General features: G+C 42.6%; 1 long non-coding RNA gene across 1 annotated transcript in view; it reads right to left on the bottom strand.

Moving 5' to 3' along the window:
- LOC146863705 (uncharacterized) overlaps nt 1-14,444 on the bottom strand; it is a 287,037-nt gene that overhangs the window by 48,200 nt on the left and 224,393 nt on the right. The window lies entirely within an intron of this gene.

The raw sequence follows: 14,444 nt of genomic DNA, 5'->3' as shown, positions 1-14,444 counted from the left end.
GTGACTTGAGTTGTTCTCACCACGTTCTTTTACCCAGATTCAATGCAAACCTCAACTTTGTAAAGAAAAAAAAGCGTTTACACACATTTCTGTAATGCAAAGTTCTGAATCTGCGCCGATCCACAAAATTCCACCCCCCCCGCATTCCCCAAAGTCTTCCGATAAAAGTGGTACCTCACTTCTGTGGGTAGGCCTAGTTCCCACAACAGGAAACGGCCTAAAACCCAACAAGGACACACCATATTTTTACAGTGAAAACTGACCCTTTTTGGCAAAGTGCCTAACTGTGGATTTTGTACCATAGCTTAGCCGGCACCTATGGAAACCTAGAAAGTCTATACATTTTTTTAAACTAAACACCTAGAGAAATCAAGGATGGGGTGACTCGAGTGGATCTCTCCAGGTTTTGTTACCCAGAATCCCTTACAAACCTCAAACTATGAAAAAAAAAAAAAACATTTTCGTCACATTTCGGTGATGGAAAATTCTAGAATCTGCATGGATCCACAAAATTCCACCCACTCTGCATTTCCCAAAGTCTTCCAATAAAAACGGTACCTCACTTGTGTGGGTAGGCCTAGGGCCAGCGACAGGAAACGGGCCAAAACTCAATATGGACAAACCACATTTTTACAGTGAAAACTGACCCTTTTTTTCAAAGTGCCTAGCTCTGGATTTTGACCCCTAGATCTGCTGGCACCTACGGAAAGCTAGCAAACCTATACATTTTCAAAACTAGACACCCAGGAGAATCCAGGAGGGGGTGACTTGCATTGCTCTCACCTCATTCTTTTACCCAGAATCAATGCAAACCTCAAACTTTGTAAAAAAAAACACATTTTCCTCACATTTCTCTGATGGAAAGTTCTGAATCTGCTTGGATCCACAAAACTTCACCCTCCCCACATTTCCCAAAGTCTTTCAATAAAAATGGTACCTAACTTATGTGGGTAGGCCTAGTGCCCGCGACAGGAAACGGCCTAAAACGCAATCTGAAAACACCACATTATTATAGTGAAAACTGACCCTTTTTTGCAAAGGGGCTAGCTATAGCTTTTGAACCCTAGCTCTGCCGGCACCTAGGGAAACCTAGCAAACCTATACATTTGTTAAAACTAGACAACCTGGGGAATCCAGTATCGGGAGATTTGTGTGGTTCTCACCAGGTTCTGTTACCCAGAATCCCGTGCACACCTCAAACTTTGTGAAAAAAAAACATTTCTGTGATGGAAAGTTCTGAAATCTGCGTGGATCCACAAAATTCCACCTACCCTGCATTCCGCAAAGTCTTTTGATAAAAATTATACCTCTAGTGTGTGGGTAGGCTTAGTGCCCATGACAGGAAAAAGCCCAAAATGCAAACGTGGACACACCACATTTTTATAGTGAAAACTGACCCTTTTTTGGTAAATTGCCTATCTCTAGATTTTAAATCCTAGCTCTGCCGGCACTGAGGTAAACCGTTAATCTATACATTTTTGAAAACTAGACACCCAAGAAAATCGAGGAGGGGTGACTTGTGTGGTTCTCACCATGTTCTGTTACCCAGAGTCCCTGGCAAACCGCAAACTTCGAAAAAATAAAAATCCTCTCATTTCTGTCCTGGAAAGTTCTGGAATCTGTGTGGATATACAAAATTCCACCCACCCTTCATTTCCCAAAGACTTCCACTAAAAATTGTACATTACTTCTGTGGGTAGGCATAGTGCTCACGACAGGAAACGGGTCAAAACGCAATGTGGACACGCTACATTTTGACAGTGAAAACTGACCCTTTTTTCAAAGTGCCTAGCTCTGGATATTGACCCGTAGATCTGCCGGCACCTAGGAAAAGCTAGCAAACCTATACATGTTCAAAACTAAACACCCAGGAGAATCCAGGATGGGGAGACTTTTGTTGCTCGCACCGCGTTCTTTTAACCAGAATCAATGCAAACCTCAAACTTTGTAAAAAAAACACATTTTCCTCAAATGTCTCCAATGGGAAGTACTGAAATCTGCGTGGATACACAAAATTCCACCCACCCTGCATTCCTCAAAGTCTTCTGATAAAATTGATGCCTCACTTTTGTGGGTAGAATTAGTGCCTGCGGCAGGAAACAGCCCAAAACACAACGGTGTCACACCACATTTTTACAGTGAAAACTGACCCTTTTTTTGCCAAGTGCCTAGCTGTAGATTTTGAACCCTAGCTCTGTCAGCAACTGGGGAATCATGGCACACCTATACATTGTTTAAAACTAGACACCCAGGGGAATCCAGGAGGGGGTGGCCTACCTGGCTCTGACTAGGCTATGTTACCCAGAGTAAATTGCAAACCTCAAACTTTGTCAAAAAAACACCTTTTCCACACATTTCTGTGATGGAAAGTTCTGGAATCTGCGTGGGTCCCCAAACTTCCACCCACCCCTCCTTCTCCCAAGTCTCCCGATAAAAATGGTACCTCACTTGTGTGGGTGGGTCAATGGCCAGCAACAGGTAAGGGCCCAAAACGTATTATAGGGACATCAAAATTACCTATCAGAAAACGACCTGGTTTTGCAGGGGGGGGTACCTGTTTTTTTTTTCCTGGGGTCAGCGGCCATCTTGGGAAACCTACCAAACCCACACATTTTCTGTGTGGGTTTGATGAGGTATGGCTTGCGTGGATCCTCCAACGTTTCCCTACCCAGAATCCCCTGCAAACCTCCAATTTAGCAGACAAAATCAAGTTTTCCACATTGTTTTGTGTTGGATCACCGTTCTGGCACAAATGTCCTACTACCTAGCATTCCCGTTGGTCTGCCTAGCAAAACCAGGTCGTTTTGTGATAGGTAATTTTGATGTCTCTACTATCTACTTTGGGCCCTTGCCTGTCACAGGAACTTGGCCAACTCACATGAGTGAGGTACCGCTTGAAAGTGTTGATAGGTTTCCCTACCTGGGCATTACTTTTGAGAAGAAGGGCTCCCGGCGGGCTGCTGCCCAAGCTAGAGGAGCTGCATTTTCTAAAGCTATAGGAGCCCTGATTAACTTCTCAAAAAAACTCGGGGGACGCCCGATCAACCCCTTATCACAGATTTATCGCGCCAAGTGTGTTTCGACTGGCACATACGGATCTGGGATTTGGGGAATTGATCCGGCAGTTCATATACAGCGCTCCGAGAATTTATTCTTGCGCTACCTCCTGGCCACCCCACGTGGTACTTCTGTTTTTGTAATGCACCATGAACTTGGTTTGACATATATCACGGATACTATAAAATCTGCTCCTATTATTTTATGGCATAAAGTTTGGACCACTCTTGAAACACACTTTAATAGGGAAATTATCATGGATTGTCTCAGCTTGAGTGAGGCTGATAGCCTCAAATGGTTGAATTACGTCAGAAACTTGTCACGTGATATAGGGCACCCAGAATTTTTTGCTGACCCCTCTACACTAAATAATATTCCTAGAGTTAGCTTAAAACGATTAGTCGCTAACCATCTGGCTAATCGTCGTTGGCTCATTGAAAACTCTAAGCATACCGTGTTGGAGCACCAACTTTCCACCACTGTTGAAGGGATGCAACAATATCTATCTTTAATTCCCTCCCCATTTTCCCGTATGCTTGTGACTCGCTTTCGTACCGATACCTTTTTCAGACTGTTGACATTCCCTAATCAGAATAGTTGGTCAAGAAACTTGGAGAAATGCCCATGTGATGGTCTGTCATCACAAACTAATATTCATTGCATTTTATTTTGTAAAAGTTCTACCAATTGCAAAGGGTTATTTATTTGAAACCATTGCTTAAATCCTGGGGATTACGTTCCTGTAGGGCAGCTTATCTTAAAATGAAAGCACTAGATAGCCCATTAACTATCGCAGTGGTCTCTCTCTATCTGAAAAAGATTGTAATAACAAGGGCTTCTATGCAGACATAGATGATGAATGACCTCTTCTACGTCATGTATCTTTTCCCTCCATTAAACGAATCTGATAAGGGTTGTTTCAACACTAAAACTATGTTTATTATTATTCCTTTTAAACTTTTATGTCATTTATGATGTCTTAATATGATTTTACTGTACTTTTATGATAATGTTTTTACATTTCGAATGAAGAATTTTGACTTGACTTGACTTGAGTGAGGTACCATTTATTTCAGGAGACTTTAAAGAATGCAGGGGTGGTGGAATTTTTTGGATCCAAGCAGATTCCAGAACTTTCTATCACAGAAATGTGAGGAAAATTTGTTTTTTTAACCAAATTTGAGGTTTGCAAGGGATTCTGTATAACAGAACCTGGTGGGAGGCACACAAGTCACCCCATCCTGGATTCCCCTTTGTGTCTAGTTTTCCAAAATGTGCAGGTTTGCTAGGTTTTCTTAGGTGCCAGCTGTGCTAGGCCCAAAATGCACAGGTAGGCACATTTCGAAAAAAGATCAGTGCCTAGTGTGCTTTCTGCCTCCGGGGGGAGGTTTGCCCTAATATGCACCCAAGGGGGGGCGGAAAGACTGTGGCTATTTTTTTGGGGGGGCGTGGGCACATTGGTATGCCCATTCTGGAAAGTAACCACCCCCATGTATAAAAAAGCCCGCGTAATCGCTGGTGCCTAGTGGGCTCCCTGCTGACCCCGGGGGGGGGGGGGGGAAGATCTGAGGCTACTGCCCTATCAGTCTCCTGGGGGAAGAAAGACTGGTATTTTTCGGGGGTGGTGGGGGCACTGCAAACCCATTCTGGGCAGTCCCCACCCCTAAATATAAAAAAAAATAATCCCTGGTGCCTATTTGGCTTTCTCCCCCCCCCGGGGCAGATCAGGGTCTACTGTCCCATCTGTCCACTGGGGGACAGAAAGACTGGATTTGTTTTGGAAGGGTTGGGGGCATTGGCATGCCCATCTTGGGCTGCCCCACCCCTAAATAAAATTAAAACAATTTCCTGGCTTCTAGTAGCCTTTCTGCCCCTCTCGGGTGGGCACATTGGTGGATACTGCCCTCATCTGCTCCCCATGGGGGCAGATAGAGTGGAATTTTGCTGGTGGGCATTGTCATGCCCCACTTGGGCAGCCCCCATCCCTATAGCAATACAAGAAGAAAATCCCTAGATTTGGTGGGCTTTCTGCCCCCTGAGGGGCAGATTGGGGGCCGCTGCCCCCATCTGCCCCCAGGGGGGCTGAAAGACTGAATTGGCCCCAAAAAAATTGGGGAGAGCAAAGGCCCTTGCCGAAGGGGCCGCTCCCCCTCCATGTTGTCTAGCGGGTGGATCCCTGTTGAGGGAAACAGCCTCGGGAGCTGGGGAAGCGTTTCTCTAGCTCTCAATGGTGTTCTGTGGAAAAAGAAATCCCTTTGGTGCCCGCACCTGAGGGATTTACGGTGCCATGTGTCAGGACGGCCGCGAGCCGTCCTGAGCACATGAGCACCTTGGCTCAGGACGGCTCCCGGCCATCGTGAGCATGCAAAGGGTTAATGTAGTGCACCATCATCCAGATCAGACAAGTATCATCACAATACCAATTTAGTCACAGTACTTTAGAGTTCTAGCAGTCATCTTATCATGTACAATCAAGTTCTTTATCAGCATCATAAAATGTGTTAATGCACGAGTACTTTGCATAGTAATGGGCCCTCAGGACAATTGTAATCATGCAGTCTCCAAAGTTAAGCAGTGTTCTCTTCGGCTCAGACCGTACTCTCTGGCTTGGGCTGGATGAGGTGCAATCAATAGGCTGTAATGCCATTTTTACAAAAGGGAACATTAGGAACATGTGATACATGGCAGAGGAAGTCATGAAAATCAGTTTGGGCAGGGAAAAGGGTGTGGTTGGTCACTACATAATATCCCAGAAAGGTTTGCTGGGATACCCCGGGTCAAGACTGATTTGCAAATGGCTGGGTCTGAACCGAGGTGGCGATGTGAGCTAAAGAACGATGATAGGTTCAACCCAGATCTGTGACTGGGAGTGTCTGACAAGTTTCAGCGCTCTGTCCATCATCTCCTTGTGTTTGCCTAACATGTACTATTCCCACTCCAGTCTGTGCAGCAGAAGGCAAGCGTTGGGCACCAGAGGGTAAACTTGACTATTCCCACTCCAGTATGTTAAACTGTAGGGAAAGCTTTGCAAAGCAGAGGGGAAACATATTTTATTCCCACTCCAGTCCGTGAAACAGTAGGGAAAGTGTAGGACTCCAAAGGGGTAACATGTACTATCCCTACTCCACTCTGTGCAGCAGTAGAGAGAGAGTAGTTTACTTCAAAGAAATAACATATTTTAAGACCTCTATTAACTAACTAAAAATATAAAATCCTTAATATAAAATTGTGTCTAAACTAAAAACACTACATAAACAAATTAAGTAAGCATTACATTTTTTAATAATTATCATCAATTAAAACAAATATTATTAATTTATTAAAATGCCACAATATATTTCCACATACATAACAGCCAACTATAAAAATGTAATGGAAAGGAAAAAAAGAATACCACAATTAACATATTAAGTAATAAATAAATAAATTATTAATAAATAAATCCATCATTTTGAATCTATTATTACATAAACACCTTCCATCCTATCCTCCTACAAATACAACTGCACACATCTGATATGTAGCATAATAACTTGAATTATTACATAATTTGCAACATTTTCAATAAATAAGCTATTTCAATAAAATTAATAATTAATGACTAATTGGTTATTGATTAATTAACTCCCCACCCTATTGCTCTACAAACTAAACAACCCACACCTGAAATGTCTTAAAGTGTACATTCATGATTATCAATTAAATAATTAATCATACATTATTAATTAAATATCAAGGCATTTTTTCCTAATTAACTTCCCATCCTGTACCACTGCAAACTCAACAACCTGCATGTAAATTATAACTTGAAAAATATAACAATTACACAATTTGTATAAGTGATTATCAATTTAAAAAGTGATAATACATTAGAAAATAATTATTAACTAATTTTGCTTAATTAACTTTCCACACTTCTCCCTAAAAGCCTAACATCCTGCACCTGAAATGTATCTTGAAAAATATATTTACTGAATGTGACATAATGAATTATCAATTAAACAATAAAAAATCAATAGTTAAGTATTCATTAATTATGCTTAATTAGCTTCCCACTCCCTATTCAAATAAAATCTAAACTAAAATATATAAAGATCACTGAAAAGCAATATGTTTTACAACTATATTTTTGTAAAATATAGTAAGAACGCAGATTTACAACAAAATGACTTACCTTGAGAAATCGATATGTTTGTAAATGATATTTCTGCATCACAATATTTCTGTCTCACGATATTAGAAAACTCAATATCTGTGTGAATCAATATTTTTGACTCCATGCTTTGCCCAAATACCTCCCTAAACCCCCTCACTCTTCCCTAATCCACTCTCATTTAGTTGTAAGCGTGTGCTTTTTTCCACACATTCACCCAGTCCCTCCCACATTTACTACTTATTAGTAAACACAGATTTTTGAGGATCTCCCTATTGAGGAGATGTGAGCGTTGGAGATAGAGATGTACATCCTTTAGTAATAATATTGCAGTATTACTAAAGTACTACAAAATGCAGTTGGTGAAAAGGCCTCTTTATGTTTAGTGCTATATCCTCCTCTGAGGCAGTGGTTAATTTGTAAGGGTAGGTGCTGGGGCCCACATTTTTCAAAGACGCCTGCCAGAGCTAAATGCCAGGGGTGCTGCACACCAAGGCTGTCTGTACTTACATTCCCCTCATGCTGCTTTCATTCATGAACACACTCTTCCTTCCCCTCTATTTCACTCTTGGAGATTCCTTTTCATGCCTGCTCTCTCTCATTACCGCTGCCTTTCCATCTTACACGTCCCTTTTTCTTGCTCAAACTCTTATCATTAAAAATACGTTCGGTCTAAGAGTCCCGGTGGACCCCAACTTCAACTGCTTTCTCAAATTAAGCACTGCCCTAAGTTCATGTCAAAGTAGGCAAACATGGATTTAAATGTACAAATCCAAACTGAAACTCACACTGTGCCTCATTCGTGTCTTTATGTTCAGATTTCTCGCTCTGTGTGCAGTGAGAGCTGCCTTCCAGGGTACTGGAGACCTCCTTTGCAAGGGAAGCCCATCTGCTGCTTTAAATGTGTGCAATGTGCGGAGGGAGAGTATTCAAATAGCACGGGTGAGAGAAACATGTACACCGCAGTCTACTGACTCTTCTATGTCTATGTCTTTGCAATTGACCTGATGTTACATTATGTTGCAGAGCTGAAGACAAAACGTGAACATTAGTGTCCTGGCAAAATTACTGAGCTTCACTTTTGCTCCTGACCCAGCACTTTCTGATGGTCATTTGAGCAGGAGGTGACCCGGTGCTGCAGGAACATGTCTAAACTGAGCCCTTAGCTAGAGTTTGGCAGACAGACCCCACTTCAAACACAGAGGGTATCCTGTCCCCCCATTAGAATTGTATCACAGGCTTTGGCACTTGTAATATCTGCCATTAGTGCCAGACATCCAGAGCCTCAGAAACATTCATTTCAAAGATTGGTCTAAGTTATTTGCTGAGCACCTACTTAAGAAGCTTAACATCAAATAAAAAGACTACAGTGAGCACATAGGATTCAGCCGTTTGAATAGCGGAGCTGCGTTAAATAAAAGGCACATATGAGACCTGCAGTGACACCGCAGCCTTACATTATTTTGCAATACCATAATGTGAATAGAGACCCACACACTGGACTTTCATGGTGTTATTGTGTCTGTAGAGAATGGTCATCTGCTGTGTCTTGTACCCACATATGTATGCTGAACTCTTGTTGTTGGCTATGGAACTCTGCACACCTTTCCTCCACTAACTAGAGGTAACGTGCCCGTGCTCCTCCTTTCAACCAATGGGACTGGTAGACCCCTCATTTACCTTTAAGTCTGTAGTATAGGGTACACAGTATACCTAGGGCCCGTTAGTTAAATTTAACTAATAAACTGCAGAACCTATAAGCCATTTGCTACAGATATAGTGTAAACTTTGGGTTCACCGCTCCAATTGCAGCCCGACTAATCTTTAGAAGGGAAACAGCCTGAACACAGAAGTCGGAAGCGGTCCTTAACGAATGAACAACACACCAAGTACAGTGTTGATTAAATACTTAAAATGAACGCTAGACGGCAGTATTTGCTTAAAATACTGCGTGCATCTGACTTCATTGTTTCGGCTGCTTCCCTTATTTCATACCAGTGAAATTTGAGTAATCCAGTGTTTGGGCAACACCACCTTCGGTGTTACCTAGGATGAAAATATTGACACCCCTCATTCCGTTTATTTTTCTTCCAAGCCCCACATTTGTATAAATAACAATCGAAATGAGTGCACAATTTAAATGTTATGGTACAGAACCCTGGGGCGTGCTAATTAGCGAAAGGTAAAATGAGCATTTATTACATTTATATCCCAGAATGCACCCCACCCCAAAATAGGTTTGCATAATTACTAAGCAAGATAGATTTTGACCCAGAACCCAATGTATGTATATTATTTTGGACAGTCCAGGGGCCCATTCGAAAATGTTGATACTATATTTCAGAGCAGCTCTTTAGATTGAAAGAAACACATAGCACCTTTTGAAGCAGGGAAATCTCCACACATTTAGAGATATGCAAATACCTGGAAACAGAGAGCCCTGGCCTAGATGGTATTAACCAATTGTGGGTGCGTATCATGTTCGTGAAACAGCCTGAACTACAAAGTCAGAAGTTAATGGTATGCACGGTATAGGTACAGGTGATATAATAGCATTTGTATTGATCAGACCTGAATGCTAAGCCCTTCTGGTGTTTTAGGCTTCGTCATGGTTCCACTTGCGCGGTTAAGTTGTGCAATCAATATTCTATCACACAACCACTTTGGGCTGCAATTTGACTGGTCTAAATCTTCCTTTTAAATATTAAGTCATCTCCATCTAAGCCTTGCTGCCCTAAAGGCAGAGTGCAAAGTATTTTAAAGTAGAAATGTTCTGTAAATTATGCCCTTTCAATGAAAAGTACCTAAAAGCTGGTTTCACTTTATCAAGGATGGCTTTTCCAGGGGTGCAATCTTACATTTAATAATGTTATTTTCGGCTGGATACATACATAAATGTCATTCTTGAATTCTTTGTAATATTTCTTAAAAGCCCAATTCATTTGTAAACTCAGATTTTTAATAAATATTTAGGAAAGTTACCTTTCCATGCTCTAACATTTCTGGAGGCTAATTTGAACGAACCCCCTTCGTAGCAGCCCTCAAAGAACTTAAGCCCTGAATGCGGTTTGAACATTGCTACCAGAGGAGAGACACGGGCCTGGGTGTGCAGTGACATTTCTGTTCCTCTGGCAGAATAAACATTTGGGCAGGACCCAGGAAAAATAATTTACTTCATAGGGGCCTCACCCGTCACAGGAAGATATCAGATTGCACTTGGCAAGAACCTTTCGTTGTTCCCTCAGTCACCAGAATTCAATCATCGTGGAAAGGGAGCTGCCCCAGGGCTACTTGAGGTGACCATGGAGAAGGGCTACTCATATCTCTGGCCGTACCCACGGAGTGGACACAGAGGGTCTGCACAAGCGAAGAAGGGCCCTCTCCCTGTCTCCCTGTACACAAGAGGGTCTCCCTGCCTGATTTAGGGTGGGGCAGAGCACAGGTGTGACAATAGCAGAGTTTATCGGTCTCTGCCATGGTGAAAGCCCCCCTGAGGAGTAAGGCTCTAAGTCGCTCACCTAATTTAAATGGGAGGTAAAACCTGCTGGTAGTGAAAAACGTGCTCAATGCCCCCTTTGCATTGAAGGACACTCCCATGGTGATGGGGCAGTGCTTTTTTTACTTAAAAAAAAAAAATCCTGCTTTAAAAATTGTAAAAATGTAAATTTGCAGCACAACTCCACCATGCTGACGTAGGCGTCCGTCAAACTTACAAAGCATTGGTAGCGGGAACTGCTGTGATGCTAACTCTTCTCAATGCTAAAAGTTTCAGCTGGGCTACCAGATATTTCTTAATTTGGTGGCATTCACCTGTCTCAAGGAGACCAAATAATTCACTCCATTGCTCTGCAGAGAAACGGGCTGCCCGCAAACATGTACTACGTGCCTTGAGTCACAGGGTAAAACTCCTGACCCAGTCGAACCTGGCTTCTGAAGACAGCCCATGCTGCATTGCGGTCACCTCAGATTTCACTTGGGTGCCTGGCTAATGCGACCAGTTGATCGTGGCTGGCTCTTAATGCTCTCTGGTTTTGTTCTCGTTTTATTTATTAAAAAGTGCTCTATTTTTCTGAATTGGTTTGAGATTTTCTTGCACTTTGTTTTTTCTTTATTACTTTTTTGTACTACACAACTATTTTATACATTGTCTATAGGTTCATCCTCTTTGGTCTGTGTTGTAGCAGGTAGCCGAGCTCAGGTTTAATTAACTAGTTTAGTGTTTTACCCTGACAAAGGATTGTGAATATTACTTGAGGTGAGTAATAACCCCCATAACTAATACTCACATTTCTTACAATGTCCATGACAATAATGTATCATATATTAATTCTACAGCGTCAAACACCTTTACAGTCAAAACACATCTTTAACTATTTCAGGAGCAAACATGTTGAACATTTCTTACAATATATCAGTTTAATTCATATCTGCTTTGTTATGTCCATAAACAATTCTATACTATTCCATGTATGACATCAGGCTACTTTCTGTTTTATTCTTGTGATCATATTGCAGGCACGGAAACCTGCTTGAAATGCCCAGAGGGCCAGTGGCCACTGACAGGATGGGCGACTCCATCAAGAAAGCCTTTGTTGATCTCTCTTAGAGCGAATTTGTTGGTGCAACGTTGGCATCTGTAGCAATTGTCCTAACTATAACCACAGCTGCAGTACTGGTCATGTTTCTCAGATATCAGTGCGCTCTAATAGTGAAAGCTAATAAGTATCTCAGCTACGCTCTCCTTGTATCTCTGCAGCTGGCCTCCCTCACCGCTCTTCTAATCATTGGATGCTCTGCATTATTGACATGTTTGATCCAACAAGCTGCATTTGGGATTATTTTCACTGTCGCCGTGTGTTGCGTGTTAGTGAAACCATCACTGTTGTCATTGCCTTCAAGGCCATCAAGCCAGGTAGCAGGTTAAGCAGATGCCTGGGCTCTCGGGTGTCTGCTTCCATGGTCCTCGTGTGCACACTGGGGGCAGTAGTCATTTGTCTCACGTGGCTGCTCACTTATCCTCCTCACCCAGCCACTGACTCTCAGTCTGAAACTGGAAAGGTGATCCTACAGAGTGACAACGGTTCTATTGCTGCTTTCTATGGGATGTTTGCTTACCTGGGTCTGCTGGCCTTTACTAGCTTTGTCGTTGCTTTCCTAGCCCGGGACCTCCCTGATAGATTCAATGAAGCCAAGTTCATCACATTCAGCATGCTGGAGTTCTGCAGTGTCTGGGTGTCCTTCCTCCCAGCCTACCTCAGCACTAAGGGCAGGTACAAGGTGGCTGTGGAGATCTTGGCAATTTTAGCATCCAATGCTGGACTGCTGGGCTGTATTTTCATTCCCAAGTGTTACATCATTCTGTTTAGACCAGAAATCAACACTAGGATGCATTCAGAAGCTAGAAATAATGTATGGCCTGATTGTCATGGCATGTTGAATAGACCCTTTTTCAATCTTTTCCCTTTGAAAACTGTATTAATATTTCATGCAGAATCATTTACCTATATTCCACACATTAAGTAAAGTGCATGCTTCACACACCAGTTCATGGAGTAAATATCAATGATTCATATATGCTGAATATAGAGAGATACATTATTTCAATGTATATCCTATAACTATGTATCAATAAAATGTTATTACAGCACAAGTATGTTACTGGTTAATTGTTCAATTCTGTCCCCTTCTTATATTCTATTAATGATTTCTCTTAAAGTTTAAAATCAGGCCTGGGTGTAGTTCGTGGAGTTTTGCTACGTGGAAGTCCACAAATTACAAAAAAAGAGGAGTTCCACAAGTGACGCAGTGCAGTGCAAACTCCTGTTCACGCTGGTCTTCCTGCCACTCGGGTAGAAATTCTATTCAAGTGGTAGCTCGCGCTAGCGAACTTACCGTTCGCGAGCGTAAGCTGGGAAAAAACTCTGCTGCACTATGCAAAGCGGTGTTTTCTGCACTCTGTGAGCTCTGCGGAACACGGAGTGCAGAAACTCCACAAACTCCATGAAAGGAGCGGAGTTCACCGCCCAGGCCTATGTAAAATCGGTAAGTATCATTAATATCTGTTTCTGATATATACAGCTGATTCCCAGACATAGTTCACCAACTGTGTGAATTAGAATGAATGTTATTGAGTAAGTCATTTCAGGAGAGGATATCTCCAATAGGAATTGTGAGAAGGTTGCTTGATATATGCTGTCCACTAGTTCTAGTGGGCACCTTGTATCAGTCCAAACAACCCCTTATGGTGAATTGGTTAAAGACAACCTTTATTGAAAGCTATCCTAGTGGTAGCTATGGAGAGCAGCCTTCAGACTAAGTCTTGAAGGAATGTAAAGCAGCTTGTTTTATCAGTCTATAATTTCTTGAATGATCAAATGAAAGGACAACCACACCAGGTATATATTCAAAATATATGTATTTAGGATAAAACACAGCCCTCTAGTCTCTTTATGAGACTGGAGTTCGAAGTACTTAATTTACAAGTTAGCAATCAACAGTACTAGCACAAATACACGTTTGGGCCCTAGGGGCATACCAAACCATATACCAAAAAAGTGGTATAAGAATCACAACTGAACTAGACACAAGGCCTAGAGCCTGTAGAATCGCTGGGACCCCAAGGAACCACCCAAGGTAGTGACACAGGGGACCCAAGTGTGCAGTGTGTAAACACAACTGCGGGTTCCCGTTAGTTTCTATGGGCAATGTCGCGGTTGGAAATTAAAAGATTAGGGACACTTAGAATCGAGTCAGGACCAAACACTTTTGGACTAAAGAAGTTCTAGGGAGCATCCACGGGAGCACCGGAGTACTCGAGTTACCTCACCCAGGGAAGTCGGGTGCATAGGTGTCTTTTGATGTCGGGTAGCGTCGTCGATTACAATGGAAGCTGGCGAAGAACTGCTGCTGCCGTGAAGAGGAGAAGTGTCCGAAGAGATCCAAGCCTGGATCTAGGATGGAAGGAACCTGAAAGCAGAGGGGACAGAGTCTGGGTCACTAGCCAGTGACCGAGGGCAGGATGGACCAATGCCCACAGATGTCGGGTGCTTCAGGTTAGTTGATGGGTGTCTTGACTCTTCTGCCACGGGTTCCAGGAGGTGCCAATGACAACTAGGAGCTGGATTCAAGCTGTGTTACAAGGTCTGTCGAGTGCTGTGGTGCCGGCGACCAGATTGGACCCAACAAGCCTTGGCAACGGCAAGTCACTGGAAATCAGAGAAAGGACTGCGGTGCA

The sequence above is a fragment of the Triturus cristatus genome, chromosome 2_1 (genome assembly GCF_964204655.1).
Source record: "Triturus cristatus chromosome 2_1, aTriCri1.1, whole genome shotgun sequence".
NCBI lineage: Eukaryota > Metazoa > Chordata > Amphibia > Caudata > Salamandridae > Triturus > Triturus cristatus.
The sequence above is the reverse complement of the archived record's forward strand: the minus strand, read 5'-3'. Positions and strand labels throughout refer to the sequence as shown.